Source organism: Lagopus muta, chromosome 3, assembly GCF_023343835.1.
Source record: "Lagopus muta isolate bLagMut1 chromosome 3, bLagMut1 primary, whole genome shotgun sequence".
Lineage (NCBI taxonomy): Eukaryota > Metazoa > Chordata > Aves > Galliformes > Phasianidae > Lagopus > Lagopus muta.
This window is the reverse complement of record NC_064435.1, coordinates 56,123,268-56,145,756: the sequence shown is the minus strand read 5'-3', so window position 1 is coordinate 56,145,756 and position 22,489 is coordinate 56,123,268. Positions and strand designations below refer to the sequence as shown.

At 34.8% G+C, this 22,489-nt stretch overlaps 1 long non-coding RNA gene across 1 annotated transcript; it reads left to right on the top strand.

Annotated features, from left to right (window-relative positions):
• The first annotated feature begins 8,245 nt into the window (after positions 1–8,245).
• Positions 8,246–19,903, top strand: LOC125690681 (uncharacterized). The gene is made up of 3 exons (XR_007375735.1): positions 8,246–8,351; positions 19,112–19,152; positions 19,826–19,903. It is a non-coding gene; the product is annotated as an uncharacterized LOC125690681 (long non-coding RNA).
• Positions 19,904–22,489: the final 2,586 nt, after the last annotated feature.

Here is a 22,489-nt window from a genome sequence, read left to right as displayed (position 1 = left end):
TTGTTTTCCCACACCAAAAATAAATCTTTATATGCTATGCTTGGATAGGGTTATTGGCACTATAAACAAATGTCTCCCTCTGTGGTTTATATAGCTTTTATTTTGGGTGTTTCCCATTGTTGTCCATATCAGGTTTTTAAGAAGAGGAGATAATGCTACTTTTAAGAACACATGATTTATGTTAATTTTTATTGATATAAATAAATATTTGAAGTATTATTGATTGTGGAAAGAATGTAGCAAATGCATTATTAACATGTTCATCTGGAGACTAACCTTCATATCTTGGCTTTCACTCATCACTTACCATAATCTCTATGTTCTTTTCCTTATTTATTTTACCATTTTATTTGTTCCCATGCTCCTCTCACTATTGTTAGGGTTCCACCCTCCACTTCTCTTTTTTGGTTGTTTGCCCACAAATACTACTCTTTTCAGTTCTTTCTGTCTACTTCTTATTGCCTCTTTACTTATCATCATCATGGTGAGATACACATAGCTGGAAGTACATAGTATGAACAAATTACTGCTTTTTGTTAACATTCCTTACAGATTCAGTTTAACATAAGATTCTGTGAATAAATCAAGTAATTTTCTTAAAAATTAAAATATTAGGCAAGAAATGTACTTATTCAGCTATCCAAACCATACAGTTTGTCCAATTCCTTCATCTCTAGCTCTCTTAATTCTCCTTTCTCTCACAACTGCTGAAACCTACTATTCATTCAATACCTCTAAGCTTATATAAGCATCCAGTAATTAAAATTACAGACCTGATAGTCATGAGCTGTAAGAATAACTAGCTCCCACGAGTACCTGTGGGAGATGTGTTTTATTTGCTTTCATTTTTTATAACTGTATGTAGAACAATAATAAAATTCTCTTGTATCATAAACACTTCCTAGACTGTTTTTATGTTATAGAAAAAATTCGATATACTTCTTAAAAGGTTATTAAACAAAAAAATATTTTGTTTAATAATATTCCTTTTTTCTTTAGTTTTTTACTAAAAAATTTGAAATCAAAGTAATAAGAACTTTATCATAGAAGCTCAGAATTGTGTGGTTCTGGATCCCCAAAATATAGCCGGCAGAAACAGCAGATGTTCAGAATGTAATGGAATTCATGAAAAATTGAGGATGACAAATTTGCCAGGTCCCTGAATAAGAGGAATTGCAGTTGCATTCTCAGAATTGTTCTACACACATTAGCTGTATTTTAAAATATATAGTAACACCTTACTTTGGAAAAAAAAAAAAAAAAAATGACAATTTTTCTTAAGGAATGGCTGTTGCTTGTTTTAACAGTGCTGAAATTGCATTGGCTTTGCATTCACAGTCTGACAGACATCTGAAGCACACTTCAAAAAAAAATTCCTCTATGTGCCTGGCATATTTTTGAACTGACTGTGTTATTGGTCCTCTCCCACTGACTGATAACATTCATGAGTAACTGAACAGACGTCATTTTCAGAAAATATATACATACCTTTAAGCGCAACCAGTACTAGAGTCTGACTCATTTTTTCAGTGCTTATTAAGCATTCAAAGTGTTTCTTTGTCTTTTGAGAACAATGAAAATATCTTACAAGACTTTTGTCTCATAGTGTATTTTCCATTTGCATTCTTCTTCACATACATTCTTCTCATAAACTGTCTCCATATATGTGTAAGTTCTGATAGAGAAATCCTTATGCAAGTGATGTGTAGGAAAATGGCATGAAATTGTTTACAATAGATATTTCCCTGTGTGTGTGAATCTTGGTCTGCCAACGACTTCTTCAGGCTTGAACAAGTAATGTTTTCTTACATTCTTGCAACTGCTTTGTGGAAGCTGTTCCTTTGCAAGGACCTGTAGTTACCATTAAAAAAAAAAAGTTTATTTTTCATTTATTCTTGGAAAAGAATGACATATGATGTATTTCCATAGAAATTATTTTATTTAATTCTGAAATATTTAAAACACGCAGGTTAAGGTTATCAATCATTAAGCTTTAGGAACTCAACAAAATTCTGGCTTTTAGAGAACTAGTTAGCTTTTTCATGTCAGTTAACAGAAAAGTTGGAGATATCAACAGAAGAAAATGTTTCAGTGGATCTATTTCTGTTGCTTCTAAGAAATACAAAACAAACTGTAGTCTTTGTGATATGGAGCTGTATTGAACTAGATACACTAACAAGTTTCCAGTACTCTGGATATACTCTCCAGTCTTGACTGAGACCTCCTTATGCAATTCACAGCTCCTGGACATTTAGGTACTTTGCAACTTGAATTATGCCCTTGCTACCACTTGCTATCACTTCATTTAACAGGTCTTTTTGGAGATAATTTAACATCTCAGATTTTCAGGACATTAATATATATAGTAGATGTATCTTAATCTAATCACAGTGGAACTTCTGATCACGAGGCACTTCCTACAATATATATTCAGAAGTGCAGGAGCTTACAAATTTACAGTAGTTGACACACAGCTTGGTCAGTATCTGCAGAATATCCTTCGCATCAGAATGCATAGGAAATTCTAGATATTTTACATCTATTGTACACTCAACCACTGATTTTGTATCACGTCCTAAAAGAATTTTGTATGGTTGAGATGGAACAGACTCTTCATTTGTAGCAATGTTTGTGCATGAGCCTTGCTTACTTCATGGGACTGTAGCTGTGCTTTAGCCTAGATAGCCAGAAACTCAGCAGATTGCTGCTAAAATAGGCAGGCCTGTGTAACTGATTTAAGCCACTTTTAATCGCCTAACCCTTTAAACAATGTTTTTCTAATGATGATTTGGTTTTTATATATATATAGGCAATATTCCAGATGGGGCCTCGTGAGACCAGGGTAGAGAGGAACAGTTACCTCCCTCACCCTGTTAGCCACCCTTTCCTGCAGCCCAGGATTTCATCAGCCTTCCAGACTGCAAGTACTGCTGGCTCACATTAAGTTTTTCATCTGCCAGGACTCATAAGTCCTTCTCAGTAGGGCTATTCTTAAGGAGTTTTTCTCCTTGAAAAGCATATCTGGTATTACTACCCTGACCAAAGTGCAAAACCTTATTGGTTGTCCACTTCTGTAAAGGAAGATACATTTCAGAAAAATCTGCTGAAGGCTAGAAGCCACTTAATTGAGAATGCCTGAAGAATGACTAATCATTTTGATTGTTAAGGTGTTTCTTCTCTGTAATCTTGTAGAAGAATTTTTAATTTTTTTTTTCATAGCTTTGCAAAAGCATCAAATTTTTGTTTGTTTGTTTTCTGTATTGCTGTGCATACTCTGTGGAAAGAAAAATGTTGCCATGATTGCACAGTCCATATGATCTCTTCTGATCTCTGGTTTTGGAATTTGCTTCCTGGAAAAGAAACAGTCGATCAACAAATAGGATGGTTGGTGTTTTTTTTTTTTTTCCTGAAGAACATCTTGATCACCTTGTTTAATTTATTCCTCCTCTGCTGGCCAGTGTCAAGAATGGTAGGGGCATAACTGCTTCTGTCTTTACAACTTAATTAGGTTGCTGAAACAAAATATTTAAGGAGCCACTCATTTTCTGGTCCTCATTTGTAGTATAAGCCTAAATGCTGAGCTGAATATTCCCAACCTGAATGTTTAAATTTCTTTTACTATATCTCAGTCTTATTATATCTGTCTTCTTCAAAACATATGTGATTTCCTGACAAATGTATTCTTGGAGTTTTTTTTTTTGTTGTTTTTTTTTCTGTTTATTGTTCTTGTGGATAATGCTGGCTTTATGCAAAATTATGCTTTAGAATTTAGTTTTAGTACACTATCACTGCTGTCATTCTGAGCTATTAATTTGAGTATTTTCTTTTTATCATTCTTATTAAAAAGAGCCTTCAACACAGTTGTGCGACTGATCATGTATGCTGTTAAGTTTCACAGGAAACTTACTGATGATAGATGATCAGTATTTGTATTGATACTTCAATTTTATTAGCTTTTTGTAGTGACAAAAAATTAAGCTTTTTCTTTTTCTTTCCCTTGCAGCATCTCAAGGATACGCTTAACTTTTAGCACCTTTTCCTTTTCATATGTTCAACCCTTTTTCAGTATAGTTACCATATACTACAAAATACATGCAGAAATCTTGGTGCTTTCCTTTTTTGTTTTTATTTTGTTAATGGTCTGCACCCACTTTCCATGTGCAAGAGGTAGTGTTGGATGGTAATGATGGTTTGGTGTGCTCTTGTGGATTTCTGCTTTCAGGAAGTTATTGAGTTCCTTTCAAGGACAGATTGGAGAGACTCAAATACATAATATAACATAGCATAAGAACAAGATTTCATCTAAAATGATCTTCATTTTTTTCACTAATAATCTATTGTGATAGAAAGCTTTTAAAATTGTCTTAATTTAAGTAATGAATAATGAATAGTGTAATTACACAGAAATAGCATTTAATTTTCTTTATTTTATTTATTTATTTATTTATTTTGCACAGTGTGACCTATTAGCAATAGTTATTGAGGCTCATTAAACTGACAGAAGCTTTCACATAGTGTATCTTGGTCGTGCCAGAAACACTTTGTACTATTCTGTACTGCTTGACATTGCTTTATTATTTTTGAATGACTGCAATGAAATATGAATTCTATTGTAGCTGAAATTAAAAATTCAAAGCCAATTAATATTTGAAATAAATCTTTGTAATCCTAACATAGCTCCAGAATATTCTTTCAACATAACTTTCCAATTCCAATGTATCAAAACAAAAGGAATAATAATTTGTTAATGGAAAGGTATATGGAAAATTAAACACTAATCATAGGCAATAAACCACCCTTTGCCCCAAATTAGCACAATCCATGAAAAATATATGGGGCAGCAAACAGTTAATGAAATCTCAAAATATGAATATTTAAATGAATGACTGTACATTCAGAGTCACGGGTATCAAATTTAGAAAATTGAAAGGCTTTTATGCACCGAGGAAGCAACCATATGTAGTACAAGAATGAGTAAGGAAGAGTTCATTCACTCATATCAGTGAAAAATGCTGAAGAATTAAAAAGAAAAGAAAAAAACCCCAAACATTTGAATGAATTACAGAGCTGAAATATAATAAACGGCCAATCTACAGAAAGTCAGAAGTGCTATGAGTAATACTCTTCACTGTCTGCCTGAGAGAATCTGATTTGATTTCTAGATTTGTTATTTTCCCTTATCAGGCCACCAAGTAAATGCAGGATTCTAGCCAACATCCCCTTTGACTAAATCAGCCTATGTCTTTGGATGTTGTCCAGCCTTTGCTGAAAGCATAATGACTGCTTTATTTTTCCGTACAGTTGTTGTCCCATCAGGATTTAACTCATACTTGGTAAAATACCAACCATCACGAGTGTGAGAAGAGCTAGTTAGGAGTAGAACCCTTCCCTTTGGTTGCTCATGGGAAAGGAGGCTGTGCTATGTGGTATAATTCCAGGGTGTGAATACTCAATAAAAATAAATCCAGAAAATCATATTCTGACTTCAGTGAGAGCAGGGAAAGTCAAGAATAGCTTCCATAATGAACACTGTGATACAAGCTGTAAGACTGCTATCATAAAAGTACATTCAACAGTAACTGTGCCCCACAGCTGAGTTGGCATGCCAAGCTTCACAACCTTTTATTTATTGAGAGTACAAAGAAGCTAATGACATGAATAAGATTATACTGTCTTCAGCACCTCATCTCACTCCACCTCTTCGAAGGCCTGGTGCTGCAAGACTGGCTGACACAAACAACCTTTGTAATTATGGCTAGACCCATCCTTTGCAATGAATGTCAAGCACAGAGGAGGAACAATTATTTCCGTGTGTAGAGAGCACAAAGGTTTAAATATCTCATTGAGACACAGTTGCTCAAAGTGAGCTGAGAAGATATGGAGATCTTTAAGTGTGATCATTAAAATATGTAAAACAAATGCAGAGATAGAAAAGTCAACTTAGAGTCAACTTTGCAAGGTGTTGGAACCATACCAAGAATCTTAAGAATAAGCCATCTATTTGAAGTGAAATAAACCAATGACTTCAAATATGCACATATCTTAAGCAGCGCAGCCACATTATTCCAGTCTTGTTTTACATAAATCTCACTAATCATACAGTAAGGAATAATTAAGAACCTCAACTTTGATTAGAGTATCAATTAAGTTATCTTTATTTTTCTTATTAAAAAGTCCAAAAAGATGTAACTGTATTAGAATGTAATCTTCATATTGGTCAATGGCAGACTACTATCTTTCATTTGCAATTTAATTTGTGCTACAGCATACTGTTGTGCTGGGAGTAAAGCAGACTATTCAGCAGGAAATGGTATTTATGCTAATATGAAACAATGGATTAGCACTGCTGCCTCCAGCATCACATGCAGCTGTCTGGAAAGCTACTGTTCTCCAATGTAGTGCTGAGAATATGAGGGTTGAATGAGGATAAGAATTTCTTTCCACAAATATGCAAGTATTGAATCAGAATTATTTTTAGGGCATCTGTATGTTCTTGAGAAATAATGGTTCGAAAGAGTAAGATTGTCATCCTTGCCAGTTAATTTTAGGAAAAAGTACTTTAAAAAGTCTAGGAGAATCTCTCGTCTGATTATCTTTTCATTTGAAGAGCAACAAACCAAAGTCACTTGTAAAAATATTTGGCAGCAATATCAGCTGGGATCATTAGAAGCTTTAAAATCCCAATGAATTCTTGCTGCTTGGCATGCTGCCAGTATGAGTTTCCAAACTCAGAAGCTTAATGCAGGTTATGTAAGACGAGATATACAAAGAAGACTAGATAATTCCAACTGTTTGACACAGTATACTTATAGAATATGCAGTGGTACTATACAAGACAGTTACTATTTGGGACATGTTTAGTATGCTGCAGGTGCTTTAGTTTAAAGCACAACCTTCAAATAACGACAGCTATGATGCAATCTGGGATGCAGCAGCTGCTAATGTGTATTAATACTGCACAGGAAAAGCAATTGTTTTTTTTGGCCAGTCGAGCTGGCTTTGAGTAGAGAAATGTAGCAGAAATACTCAGTTAAATGATTCTGTCAAAAAAACTGCCCGTGTATCACATTCTTTGCTTTGCTGATGAGTATTTCCAGTGCACAACTGAACCTGTATAATTTCTTGTCAGACTTGCTAACTCCTGTAGGTGTTTTAGCTTTTTATTATTCTTTCCTTAAATATTTCTCTTTTATAAGCTTTTAATAAACTGAATTACTGTGTCATTGCAATCACTGCTGAGTGAACGCAGTCATATTACAAGGACTACAGCAGAGGGTAAAGAAACTGTTGTAGCAGCTATTGCAGGGAGATATATTTTATACTCAAATCAGTCTTGTCCAGCTTTAATTTTGTTTATTTTTATAAACAGTGGATGAAATGCCTTGTTTTAAGATGTAGAAATGATATAAATGGTATAAATCTCTACTTTTACCACACCTTCACTATTCCATTGGCTTACATTTCCTCTGTGAGGAAAAAGTGAGCAGCTCTCTTTTAAAGATCTAACTGACCCTAGGAGTCAGTATTCCTAAATGTCAAAAGGCAGTCCAGACACAGCAGCTGCTGTCAGGAACAATAAGCATCCCCTTGCTAGTCCTTGCTCACCAACGGACTTGTAAAAATATTTGAAAGCAAATATTTGAAAATATTTGAAATTCAGAGCAACAATATTTCACTAATTTCTGTTATTAATGGCTGTGAATTTACAAGGATTACTGAACTCACAGCTCAGTGCCTTGATTGCAGAGAGATTTTGAACAGAGATGAAACAAAATTCAGACCCTTTCCATGTTCCTATGTGGCACGTTTCTCTTCAAATGTTAACAAAGATAATCAGCTGCCACCTGAGACGCAAGACTCCTTCCTGTAAGTTGTCATTCCTTTGAAAATGCTTGTATCAGGGAAAGCATGAGGACAGGGGAAGAGCAGGATATTACTCCTTCACTTTGGTGTAAAGCTTGCACTGCATTCATTGGCAGACTGGCACTAAACCTGCTGACCTAACTCAAGCAAAGACTTGAGTTTGTAGAAGTATGTCCCTTATACAAGTTGTACAAATAATAGTCTGTTTTCGTTCTCATCCATCATCCTCAGAATGAGTAACTAGCAGATGCCAAATTCAGAGGAATGAGAGCAAAGTCTGACTGTACTGCTGTGGATTTGCAATGGATAACAGTTATATTTCTTGAACAATTTAATTTATTTGGAAATCTCTAATTTCGTTTTTGTTTGTTTGTTTTCTGCCAGACGATATCTATCAAAATGGAAAGTATCCCCCAGCTGTGATGGTCTGAAAAAATCCTATGCCAGCTAGCATGACTATTTCTTTCTGAGTCTGAATTTTCTTTGAGGTATGTTTATAATTCTTTTATCTCCTAAGTAATATCTCTAAACAAATCACATGAACTGTGGAGACATTTACGTTTATTTTGTTCAACTTCGATAAATTTGCAAGATAGGGTGAAGGATGTTAATTCTGGCAGAGATCAGCTGATGTACTCTGTTATTCCTGGAGAAAATTGGCCATGTGCTTAAGCCCATGTAAGGCATAAGAAGTGATGGTTAAAAAAAAAACAAACATCTTGTTCTACTGAATCTGTGGCAGTAGATCTACTCTTTTGCTTTAAAGCAGCCCAAATCTTTCTGCTAACAATTCTTTTCTATTCCCTTATTTACCATTTCGGTCAAGCAAGGAAAAAGAATTAAAAACAAGGAAAAAGAATTAAAAAATATTGGTATTGCCTAGATGCCCACCTACTCAATGTATGTGGGGCACAACCTTGTTCAAAGCACCACAGTATATACGCTACTGTGCATATAGAAAGGGCAGGACTGACTAAAGTCTCTCATTTCTTTTGGTTCTTTTTTAATTTACATGTGCTAAGGAAAATACAGATCTTTTGAGGGACAAATTTTTCAGACCCTTTTCTCACCAGCATGATATAAAACTGAGTAGTGTTCTTTTTCGTTTTTCAGCTACCAAAAACCTCAGTTGCCCATACAAGAGGAAAGTTTAGATTCATTTACAGTGAATCCCTCAGACAGGAGAGAGTTCTAATGAACCATAAAAACTGGAGGCTTTGATATCTTGCTGTGAAAAGGTGCCAAGCCATTTTATTTGAAAATTTTGATCGGTAAAAATCACAGAATCACAGAATTGTAGGGGTTGGAAGGGAGTCCAACCCCCCTGCCAAAGCAGGTTCCCTACAGCAGGTCGCACAGGTAGGCATCCAGGCAGGTCTTGAACATCTCCAGAGAAGGAGACTCCACCACCCCCCTGGGCAGCCTGTTCCAGTGAATCCAAAACTTCGTACTAAAAAAGAGTAAGGTGTCCTTCCTTAAAGTCTTTAAATACAGCTGTCAGTCATGAAATGTACTTGCTGCTAAAATCTGAATCACTTTGAGCCTATTCAGATACCCAAGATGATCTTTATCTGAAATAGTCTCTGTAGAGTCACTATCTGTAGATCACTGTTTCTGATTTTTTATATAAGCTTTAAAGTAAGTATTGAAAGGAGGCGCACTTTTTTCCTAGAGCTGCTCATGGGCTGTTGCCTTTGGAAGGATTTTACAAAGTATTTTATTATTGGTTGGTCACTTATTACTTGAAGGATATCTTAGGCTTGAATTGATGTACTTCAGTCTTTCCCATCTAATAAACAGCGCTAATATCCCCAAAATGTTTGCAGATATGAAAAGGTCTCAGTACTAGAAAGACTGCTGGAGAGCAAGCAGAGGAAATACTGCTAACTTAAAGTGAGGCTTTCTTTAATCAAGATTTAACCTTACTAGGTATAGAAGTGAAACTTAAAGTTTCATTCTTAATTTTGCTTCTGGCATCACAGTTTTGGAGTGCAACCTGAACAAAGAGAATTGGACAAAATAACTCTTTTAGATTTTTCAAGAATTCCTAAAATCCTTGTATTTTTAATCATTAGTTCATTCACAATCTCATCAGTTTGGTTACCAAGAAACTGTTTTTTATTCTCTCATCCCAAGAAACAATTTCTTGTAATTTTCTTCATTTATTATTATTATTTTTTAAATATTACTATTCCAACATGTTAATCAGAATCACAGAGTCATCTAGGCTACAAAACACCTTGAAGATCATCTAGTAGTTCCTTACATCCTTTCTTATACGTCCAAATAATCAATTTCTGTAAAGGATTTCTGCAAAATATGTAAGAAATTTTTGAAGTTTTTACTGGCAGCTTCTGAAATCGTATTTCTGCCTTCAGGCTTCAGTTAGCAGGAGAAATCATTAAAGAAGTTATACAGAATAAAAAGCAGATAGCCTTTTTTAATGCGAATTTGAAATAAGATTCTGGTCATTGAAAATCTACAAATTAATGCAGAGATTCAAACTCTCAAATGGTACTGAATTATGATAGCCTATGTAAATCTTTAATACTGAACTGCTGTACTCTGAATATTTGTAATAATTTTTTATAAATTAACCTGAACTAAACCTTTACTACAACATAGCACTTATAATTTAGAGTGGTTGGGTTTGGGTTTTTTTTTCAATGATCTAAAAACTAACTAAGTACAGACACGAGCAGCTTTACATTTAAGGATGTTGGAGTAAAAGTCTGTAACTAGGCTTCTCCAAGTTCCAAAATTTTCATCCTTACAGCTTTGGACATGAACATAGCTGCTTGAACTAATTTCCATTTCACTGAAATTTGTGGATGAGTAGAATTATTTAACTTCTCTCTCTATATATCTCTTGCATTTTTTTCCTCCATCATATCTTTTTCATTCACCACTCCCCATGGAAATTGAAAGAACAAAATGTGAAAACAAGACAATTTATTTGTCAGTAACTGATTTTGATGGTTTTGTTTGTTTGTTTGTTTTGCCATAGCTTAGATTTTTTGAAGAGGGTTAATCAGAATCCTAAGCAGAAATCTATACAAAATGGGAGCTGCAATGAAATTTTAAGTTACATTACAAATATGAAGGTATATGTTAAATTTACAATTTTATGGATGTACCCTGCTTTGTGATATGGTATTACTGATCTCCACTGAATTCTACGGGAGGAAAAGTGCTTTATTACCCTTCTAGAATTCATTATTAACAGAGCAATACCTTTATAAAGATATCGTTCTCAATTTGTTTTTTTTTTGTTGTTTTTTTTTTTGTTGTTTTTTTTTTTGTTTTTTTTTTTTGTTAAAGAAGCAAGAAAAAAGTTGATGTGTCCTGCTGCATCATCACAACTGAAAGCTTCCGAAATAATTGAGTTTGATTATTAAAGAGAAGTTACCTTTGGGCTAAGATCAGAGAATTCCTAAGTATTTAACTTGTTCTTTGTATGCATGCAGAGGTCATACTGTTTCTGCCTGTTCTTTTGGGAAGCTTAGTGCTGCCAATTTTGTTCTGTATGACAAATACAAGTGAAGATAAATGACCTTCATTTCCAGAGTTTAACTGAAGTCATTTTTCCAGCAAACTAAACTGCAATTAAAGAAAAACAAAAGTGTGGTTCACAGCTCTCTGCTGTGTTATAGCGATTGATCTGAATAATCACTACCTGTTTTATTTCTACTGCTTCAGACAGATTTTTAGAAGTGCAACATACACAAACAAGAAGTCTTATCTACTTGTCAAATTATTTGTTAAGCCACTGATTATCAAGGGGCCTGACCAAAGATTCTGAAGACAGAAATTGTATTAATTGCCACAGGTAAACAGATACGCAGGATTGACTAAGAAGGAAATGAATGTTTTTGAGATTTTGAAAAACTCTATTTAAAAAGAAAGAAAAAAAGAAAGAAAACAACAACAACAAAAGACCACTAAACTTGTTTGTTGGCTTGTTTCCTTGTTGTTTTCACAAGGAAGGATGTAACTATTCACTGTTTCCAGGAACAAATTCCCATTCTACTCAAACCATACTTAGAACTTCAAATCTGTTCTTCTAAATTCCAGCAAGGACTCTAAATTCTAAGTTTGGTTGCTGTTCTGGTTCATCTTATGTAAATAATTACCCTGAACAAGTGGGCAAAAGTCACATGTTCCCATGTAATATATTTGGCTTAATGAATCAGCAGTATATCTCTTCTGAGTCTTGCCTTGTCAGCTTCTCTTAATTCTTTCTAGAAGTACATGAAGGAACAATTTATTTTCTTTTTAGCTACACTGTTGACCTTTGCTAAGAGAACTCACAAGGTATTTCTGAATTTCAAACACTGTAATAATATTTTCAATCTTGATTTACGCCCTAGCTAGATCAGTTTTACACCTTTTACACAAATTTTCACTGAACAATTTTTATTTATAATTAATCTCAAATAGTCTGAAAGAGATGCATAGTTATCTCTTCACAAAAGATGTGTAAAGATGTTCCAAAGTTATTACGGGTTAGTGCTTTCATTATATTAATTAAATTACACTAAACCACTGTGTAGAGATGGTTATTCAGAACCACAGGGTTTTAATTCAGATTAATGTGTTTTGAAGTGAACTGCACCAAATCAGTTATGCCACTTATATTTAGAATGAACATGTTCATACGGTTTGTACATAAGTTTAAGTAATCTACTTTAAACTCACATGTTTAGTTAACTACTTAACTTTTTTGACTACATGTATACAGCATGGTAAATGTCATGGTCTCTAAGTCAATTTCAGCATTTATACAAGCACAGTGAAATTTAGTCCTCATTCTTTTACTTTTATTCAGGCATATATTTGAGAATAACTAGAGAGAATGTAGAATATTTTTTTTTAATGAAAATCCTTTCTCCTTCTAACAGCTTGATTAAATCAGATCAAAGAGTCATTGAACATATTTCACAAATTAAGTATTACAATAATTATCCCTTAGTTGCTTGATCTTGAAATAACTGTAGAAGTATACCTACTTAGCAAGTGATATTCATCTAAGTTGATAGTCAAGGCAAAAGCCCTTCTTAATTGTTTCTACTCTTTTCAAACAAAATTTAAGTACAGAATCTTCTCTCTGAGTAATTCTCTTCTAGCTAGTTTTAAGCCAAGGAAATTAAATCAACATAGTATATTGCTAATTAACATTACTGATTCTCCTGCTAAAAAATAAACAAACATTTATGGATATCACTTCAGGTTCCCTCCAGGCCACTCTCCTCCCCTCTTTCCTGGCTGCTCACTCCCTTGATGCAGGCTGTACTCAGGCCTATCAGAGTGGTGATGAAGATCAGTGCCTTGTGCTTCCTGCTGCTCCAACATCGTTCCTCATCCTGAGTTTCCAATTTGTCCCTGCTCAACTGGCTGTTTTGCTCCTGCCCTACTTGGGGCTGCTAGCTTTCCTTCAGTGATTTTCCTGTTCTGCTGTCCTTCCTGTCCTGGTTTTCTTCTTACTTGTCTTGCTCCTACTCTAATGATATTTTTTGCTCTGTTTTCCAGTGTCTTTCCTGCTCTTATCCCTCCTTTGTGTGTCTTCCTGTCTATCCCTCCTGCTCTGGGATTGTTTTCTCAGCATTTAATGTCCCTTCTTAAATGCCTTCGCAGAGACACCATAAGCTTATCTAATTGTTCTGCTGCACAGTGATCTGTGCTGTCCAGAGCCAGATGGAAGCCACTGTGTTCAGCACAGTTCAGACCCTGATTGAACTCATGCACAGGCCATTCCTATTCCTTTTCCACTACCAAAACCCTGCCAGTTATGCCCTGTACTGTAATGGGCTCCTAAATTTCTTGTTTGGTCAGACTCAGACAATAAACTTGTCAAGACTTTCCCTGTGAAAAACCTTTAGAGATCCAAAAGGTGCACAATATAAATGACAGATTTCCTGTTATTTATTTTACACCCTTGTAAGCCTGAAGTGATTTTGCTCCTGTCAATGACCAGTTTAATAAGCCATTGACCATTTTTTATAGTCTTCACCCAGACAAAATTTTCTTGGCGGCTGGCAGGTTGGTGTTTCCAAAGGGACACAGCAATGTCTTCTGCCTTATAAGGTAAATAATGAAGGTTTTGTCATGTTCAAGCCATTTGCTTGCAAAAATGGTATCAACTCGTAAAAACCCATTCTGTCAAGAGTGATTGATTGCAATGTAGAAATCAATTCAGAATATTTTTTTTAATTTTGAGTTTTACTTAGATCTTGACAGTCCCCACCTAAACTAAAATGACAAACATTTCCTGAAAGAATTGGTATTCTTCACATCAGGCTTTCATCATTTGTTGATTGGTAACTGATGAACTAAATCAGGAAGAAAATACAAAACAAATACCAATCAGTGCCTACATTGACTTCAGCGTGGAACAAAGGTGTGAATGAGTTGCTAAGCTGAAGAAAGTGTAAAACTTTTCATGGAGATAGTGAAAACCCATATTGACTAATGCTTTCATGAAATCTGGAGATAAATCTTCCTGCTGCTCCCTGGCACATTTTCATTTTTTCTTGCATTCTCAACAATCGCTTGAAGCTCTGTTAAGCTTTTCAAAGCTGCCCATTTAGTACAGGAGGAAACTTCTTTGCTCAGTATTTTTGTTAGGAAATGTAGGAAATGTAAATGCCCTGTCCACTCATCAACAAAGACCAGAATATTTTCTCACAAATTAAGTATTTGGAAACAAAAGCTCTCGTAATAAAATCTGATCGTGAATCTAGAGCAACGCGTAGTTGAGGCAAAAGGAAAGAAAAGATGTGTTTGAAAGAGTATGCCCAGAGGGCTTCAGCTTGCTTTAAAACTTCAGAAATGGAAATTAGTTATATGTGACTGAATGTAAAATTAGAACTAGGCAACCAGAGCTGAACCACTTAAAACTGTCTGGTGGTGCTCCGATCCAAATATATATTTTTTGCATCTCGTACTTAAGTTAAATCACTGGAAAGTAATGTTTCCATATTAAAGGGCAGAAGATTACAAAATTAAATTTTGACCCACCAGTCATAGAATATCTGAATTAAATGTCAGAGTAACATACCTTAGTCATTGGCTGTCATTACCTGACTAATGTTCTAATATATGACAGGTCGATAACTTACTCTGCTTCTCAGTTGATAAAATCCATTCAAGGACATCTCAGGTCATTATTTTATTGAAGTTAAACAATTCTCGAATCTGCAAATAGTACTCCTACACTCAGTTTAGATATAAACACTTTTTTGTATTGTCTATAATAGTTCATGTAAGTGTGAGATCTTGAAAGTCTTAATTCAAGTGAAAGAAGATATCTTCTTAGGTTTTTCACTGCTATAGAAATGCATTGAATATAAGCTAGATTAACTGTACTACGTACTCATTATTTTTCGGAGCTTTTATAGGTTACAAAATCAGTTTTAAAAAGTTTTTCAACTCCTCAAAGAGTGACTACTGGTTTATAGAGCTGCAGCCAAAAAGGGTTTTGTAAGGAAAGTTTCAAACATGTGAAGGAAACTGTAAGCGTCATTATGCAGATCATCATTTAGCAGCCACTCATATCTGAACAGATGGTGAAATCAATTCAAATGAATATGTAAACATATTTTCAAAGATCACAGCACCCTAAAGGAGAGTGCTAGAATTTATTTATCTTGAACATTTCAGATATCTTAAAATAAGACAGAGATAAGACTACTGAGGCAAACGTTTTCACTGATGATTACCATTTTAGATGTTTAAATACAAAGTATAGATCCTGGTCCTTAAATCTTTTCATAGCTTCAAAGGTTTCAGAATTTCCCAATTTCATTTTTGTAATGTTGCATGACCTTTATGCAACTAAATTTCTGAAATGGGGTATATCCATGTCTGACTAAATTTTATCTTTTAATGCTTGATTTGCACTAAGGGTCAGGGGACATTCACAGGCTGACTATTTATGTAAAAGACATGGCTAAAGTTATGCCCTCTATTCTTCATAGACTCAAATTTTGAGAGGATGAAATCCTTTGTTACAACTCAGTCCACCTGGAGAGTTTAACTGGAGTGTGGGAGACACAAACCTTGTTTTTTTCTCATCTATGCTTCTTAACTCTTCCCCATTCTTTCTTTCCCTTTTGTGCCCTTCTGTTTTCTAAAATTTTATTCTCTGATTTTAAAAGCAATTTATGACTGACTGGTATCAGAAAGCTGTATTTTTCTTGGGATGATATGCTTTAAGTGTTACACTTTGTCATTTTGTATCACAGCAAGACTCTCACTGTTAAGAACATTCAGTTGTCTGAATCTACCCTATCTTTGACTTTTTTTCTTTTGTCCATTAATCTTTTACAGTAGAAGTATAATGAAACTCTCTTGTTTTGTGTGCTAGTGGTTCATCTAAAAATCCGAAGCTTATCTGGTCTCTGAAATATCTAAGCACAAGCAACTATGGATCTAGAGATCCCTAATCATAATAAAACCGTTTTTTGATACTTACGCAGTCTGAACTATTTTAAGATATTGATTGGTTGCTCACATTTAGCTAACAGTTTACATAATGAAAAATACCTGTGAATCTCACTATTTTCACAGATCTATTATTTTTTAATTGTAAAGCAAGGATAGCTATCTTGTTACTTGCTCTTGCCAGGTTACCATGTAAACTTTTTGACTAGTATGTTGAGATGTTTGTATAACAATAGATGCCATTTTTTGTTTGACTATGAGCTCTAAGATTCTTTAGAGGCTTGTGGCCAAGATGCATTTTGCCAAACAGATTAAGGAGCCCTTTCTTCCCTCCCCTCTCTCACCTAACCCCCTAGTTATTACTAGAGGGCCACTGAGAAGAAAGCAAGAACCAGCTTTTGTATATATGTAGCAAAAGGCACATACAATCATGCACAATCCTTGTGTGAGATGTTAACAGTCAGTACAGATAATTTAGCCACTATGGTAACCTTTTAAAGTTTAACTGACTCATATCTCTTTTTCATCTTCTCTGTAATTTCAGTCTCATCTGATACGTGTCTAGTTAACAGGAACAAAGAGTATCCTTAAATCTGTCTTGTCATATTCTTTTCATCTCCCAGTGAAACAAGAGTTCCAGTGCCAATTCAGTCCATCTTTTTTTTTTCTTTTTTTTCTTTTTTTTTCTTTTTTTAACTCCACATGCCTTTTTTTCACCCTACAACATTACAGCTGCAAGTACAGCAATTCATCAGAAGCTGGCCATAGAATTTGGGTATGGAGAAACAATAGTTGAAGTTACTTTTTTTTTTTTTTACAGTGGTCTGCATATACTTTTGGCTGAAGTGTTTCACTCTTAAGTGTTCCTGTGCAACAGGAAATTAGAAATTCTGATTGCAATGACAAACTGTATTTATGAAGATACTCACACAAACATATTTATATAAATGGGCACCAAATATAAATCCTAGATTGAAAGAATAATTACCATTAATCATGAACTACAAGAGAGCATGATCCACATGACAAAAAATTTACCTTTAGAACATTTTGTAGAATAGTTGATCGGGAAAAAAAAAAAAAAAACAAGGAAATTAAGCTTTTCCTACTACTCCACTATAATCAAGATTTTAATCAAGCCATGCAGATTCATCATTTCATTTGTTGTGTGTATCTGCAATAGTCCTCACAGTAAAGCATCTGGAGATCTGACAGAGTAGTTGTCTCAGATTATGGTAACCTCAAATGATCAAAATTGTAGATTGCAAAGGCTGAAGTATTCTAGGATTCTAGAAAAATATTAAGGAAAATATCTTGAAGGAATAAATCAAGAAGAACCCAATCAACATTAATATCTTAACAATCATAATAAAGAATCAGATATTTTTAATGTATACATTTTCACTCCTTTTATATTTGTTGCCTTCTTCTAGTTTTCTTTTGTCCCTGACTAAAAAAAGGCAAATCTCTTATATCCTGTAAGGCTGCTGTATATGTAGCAAAGTACTATTGAAGCTCATCTAAGAGCAAGAAAATCTGAAATGGAGAAAGATACACATTAGAAAAAAGATAACTTTATTGCTTGAAGTTGTGCAGAATTTATATTGTGTGTCATGAGATGATACTACAAAAATATTTTTCTTTGGCTTATGCAGCAAGCTGACGATCCAATTTATGAAATATTATTGGGGAAAAAAATAAGCATTTTTTTTTTAAATCCAAACCTAATATATTTATATTTTAGTCTGATTTATCCGTTATGTCAAGGCAGAGACATGCCACTGTAAGTTTATACTCACTGCTAAAGGCCTAAAGAAAAAATAAGATTGTCGAAAGATTGTCAGTAGCTCTGATTTTATGTGCCAATATGTCTCTTTGTTAGATCCATATTTGATTGGTTTGATACATCCTTTTCCAGATTATGGTAAGTGCTTCATATGGTAGAGAGATCTCTGGAGTACAATATTACCATTTCTTGCAAAAAAAAATTTTGTCTATCTACAAGTAAAGGAATTGAGTTGCCTCATTTCTCTACTTAAGCACACTCACTGGAAAATCTTGAGACACGGTTTATTCTTTCTATAATATTTGTTGGCTTATGAATTCAGGTACCCAATCTACAAGGATTTGTTCATGTAATTTGTTAATCTACTTTTGTAAAGCCATTCAGGAATAAGCTGGTCATTCCTAACTGGAAGACAATAAGGTCACTAATTGTTTTTAACTTTGAAGAAAATCTTAGGATGTTTATAATATGTGTCTGAAAAATATATGGTAGTGAAGGCAAGTCTTCTTTTGTTAGTGTGTTGTAGTTTACTTTTTGTTCATTTAAATATTTCCATAATTCTTGTCTTTTTACTTAAAACAGTATAAGTTTTATTGGTAAATTCTGAAATTTCTTTTATTTGTCACTTTAAAACTTCTGGACACTGTATTAGTGATCCTCATTCTTGATTGTCCTTGAACAGAGAAAGTAAGATAGCTCTATAAAATTATAATTATAATACATATGCCTTACGGAAAATACCTGCACAACCTTATTCCTATCTAATATTTTTGAAAACAACTTCCAGAAATTTGTTTCTTGAATCGTCTTCATTTCCCTTGATTGATTGATTGATTCCCTTGGTTTTCCCTTAAGACTGCAAGTATCCAGGTGGCAAACACAGAATGGGCTGCTTAGTTATTCTTCAGCTGAAATATACTGATCATCCTAAGTCTACCAAGTGAAATGCATAGCTGCTTTGGAAGATCAGAGAAAAGATCATTAAATAGTTCATAAAATTTTCACCTTTCATTTTCACAGTGTTTCAGAACACGTGTTCCAGAACAGAACTGCATTCACAGGTAATAAATTATGCATAAATTAAATTCAAATTATGGTACATGAAAGCAGGGAAACTGGATGTGTTGGTCTTCTTTGGTAGCTTGATCTCCTGAGATGTTTTGGGAATAAAGTTGCTATCCCATAATTGTCTGATCCCTTCTTTGTTTTTGGCTCAAAGCTTGCTTTCTGAGACATTTCTTGTGATAAGACTGACTTACACAGGAGATGACAGGTGGTTGTTATCATGTGGCAGTTGGCATTACTATGCGGACAATTATACATTTGAAAGCATTTCTTTCACTGAGGAATGGCCGAAGGAACTGGAAATGTTCAGTCTGGAGATGAGGAGGCTCTCTTTAACTACCTAAAGGGAGATTGTAGTGAGCTGAGTGTTGGCCTCTTCTCTCATGTAACTAGTGATAAGATTAGAGGGAATGGCTTCAAGCTGCGCCAGGGGAGATTCAGGATGGATGTTAGGAAATACTACTTCTCTGAAAGAGTGGTCAGGCACTGGAATGGGCTGCCCAGGGAGGTGATGGAGTCACCAACTCTGGTGGTGTTCAAGGAATGTTTGGATGTTGTATTGAGGGACATGGTTTAATGAGAGCTATTGTTGATCGGTGGATGGTTGAACTGAGTGATCCTGTGGGTCTTTTCCAACCTTGGTGATTCTACAATTCTATGATCCTCCAGAGCTGTTTGCCTTCAGAAGAGAGTGCTTAGGACCGTTTACTGGCCTGTGAACAAAATAACTCCAGCTTGCTATGGGAGACTGGGGTATGATACCATTTTATCCTGTGAAGGCAAGATACAAGTTGGCACCTCCGTACTTCCTCTTACCTGCTGGAATGGCCCAAAAGATAGGAACAAAAGGAGTTCCTGCTGAGATCCAAAAGCCAGAAGCTGTCACTCTAAAAAGAGCTGACTCTTGAGTCACTTTGGACTTATTTATAAGTTTGTACTGCCATTGGAAGGCATCGCCATTGTCACCATTCTCTCCGTGGTCACTGTCATCATTGTCAACCGAACAACAATGCCCAAAGATTCACCACTACTGAAGATCAGTGACTGAACTATAAACCACGCTAAACCCATGGTGGTGACTATCTCCCTCTTTTTTTTCCTAAAGAGACTCCTTGCTTCCATTTCCTGTCTTTTCTATCACCCTTCTTCCCTTCTCCATCTCCCTGAATGACTAGGATTTGTTATAAACTGGTTAGGCTAATGTTTGACCCATTGTGTCTTAATCTTGCCATCAAGTATACATGTATTAAAAGAACCTCCTCTCCCTTCTATAAATTGGAGTGACACAATCACCTATAAATACAGGATACTTTTCTTCTCACAAGCACATATGATCAGAAATGCTTCATAAAGCATTTTGAAAATATTAATAGAAGAAAATTATATAGCTCTGTTTCTTGACTCGTCTAAAATTGATTCAGTGACCTGATTAATCAAAACTGAAATGAATGGAGGTATAACCACCTTGCTGTTAAATATGTTCAGAGTTGTTTCCGTCTGGACTATGAATTCATGTGATAGAGATGTTTTGCTTTATTTCATTTGAAAGAAAAAAGTTCTTGCCAGGAAACATTTATTATCTGTAACTTTTAGAGGTCTTCTGAAACTGTCTTGGCAAAAATAGATCAGAGTGGAGACACAAAAAATATACTCAGAAAGAAGTAATTGTGACCCCATCCCATGTTAGAACATTTTTTGTTGTATTGCATCGTTTCTCATGTTGGTGAAAATCTCAGGATGCTTGCTGAAGGTCCTGACCTGCAGATAGAAGAATTTTTGATTGAGATTTTTCAGTGTTGTCTGAAAACTTTTTTGAATCCTCTCATCCAAGCGAATATCCTGACCTTTAAACATAAAGGGCATACAACATCCTTAAAACAGTCAAAGGTTTTTATTTTATTTTGAATGAAAAGATGAGCATAAATCTTAAGAAGAATGAAATTATTCTCTTCCACTATGTTCTATTAACAGATCCTGCAGATCCTTAGGGCAATGATCTATATCAGCTTTATAGAGGATTACAGCAGTCAGTTGGTAGTTCATAAGACACCAGAAATTCAAGTGTTTGCTTATTTTCAACTTGTAATGAAAAAGGGCCCAAGGACCTGCTATTAATATCACTGTATCATTCATGTCACTATCATGAGACTGCCTTTAGCAACTTTCTAAGTGGTATTTACCCTCAAACTGGTACTTGAACAGCTTGTGTAATATTTGCCTCCCTCAAAAATAAATCACTATCAAAACTTTCATATCCCCAGACATGTGACTATACCATCAGCACTGTCTGTTTTCCTACATGACCTTTTTCAATATATTTAGAACTGTCTTATTATTCTTGACACCAACATCATTTCACACCATGTGAAAGACTTCAAACTAAGCGTCTGCAGGTGGAACTGCTAAATGAAATCTTGTCTGACTTTTCATTACCTCCTGGAAGAACTATATTCTCTTTTTGCAATGGTTATCCTGTAGGAATAGTAAAATATATTGCTCAAGGGCATTTTGCAGAGAAGCATTTGCTGCACTGAATGGTTTTACATCATGGAATACCCTGATGATTTTGAAACTCTAACATTATGTTAATATATCTGACAATGTAAGACGTTCTTGCGCCTACATCCACATTAGTCGTGAACCTAGATATGTCTTATCATCTCATTTTTAAAGCTACTAAAGAATGCAGAGATAAATAGCTACACACTGCTTGCCCCAAGGACAGTGAACTGTAGGTGTCAAAGCAGAGAAGACTAATTAGTCACCATCTACTACCTCAAGGTCAGAGGAAGAGGTTTTCTGTAGCTTGCATAAAGTGATCACCTACTCTGTCCTATGGTCAGAGTGTTCCTCTCAATTTTTTCTTTCTCTGTACCTTCTGTCCAGGCAGCCATGAGGAAAAACCTCCAGTATTCAAGTCCTATTTTTGCAAAGTGCTTTGTTCATCACCAAGTCTTTGAATAATACGTAATTTATTTTCCTCATAGAGTCAATTGATCATGCCGTCGCCTTGGCTGTATTTCAGTAACTGAGGGGACTGGCATTGAAGTCTGTTTATCTTCTCATGCATTCTCATGTGTTTTGGTTCTTTTTGATGCATGCCAGGATTGTGCAACTTTGAAGACTAAAGCCATATTGTACTTCTGTGTGTTCAGTGTGCATGCATGGTAAACAATTGTCCATCCTCATTCAAATTTTCCTATTTATAATGTCTTTGAAATGGCTTTATGCTATATTAATACTGAAAATAAGTTAATCATCATTTCTAATACACTGTCATACAAATTCATTCATTGCCATTTAAAATTTCAGGCAAGTAAGATTTTTGCCATT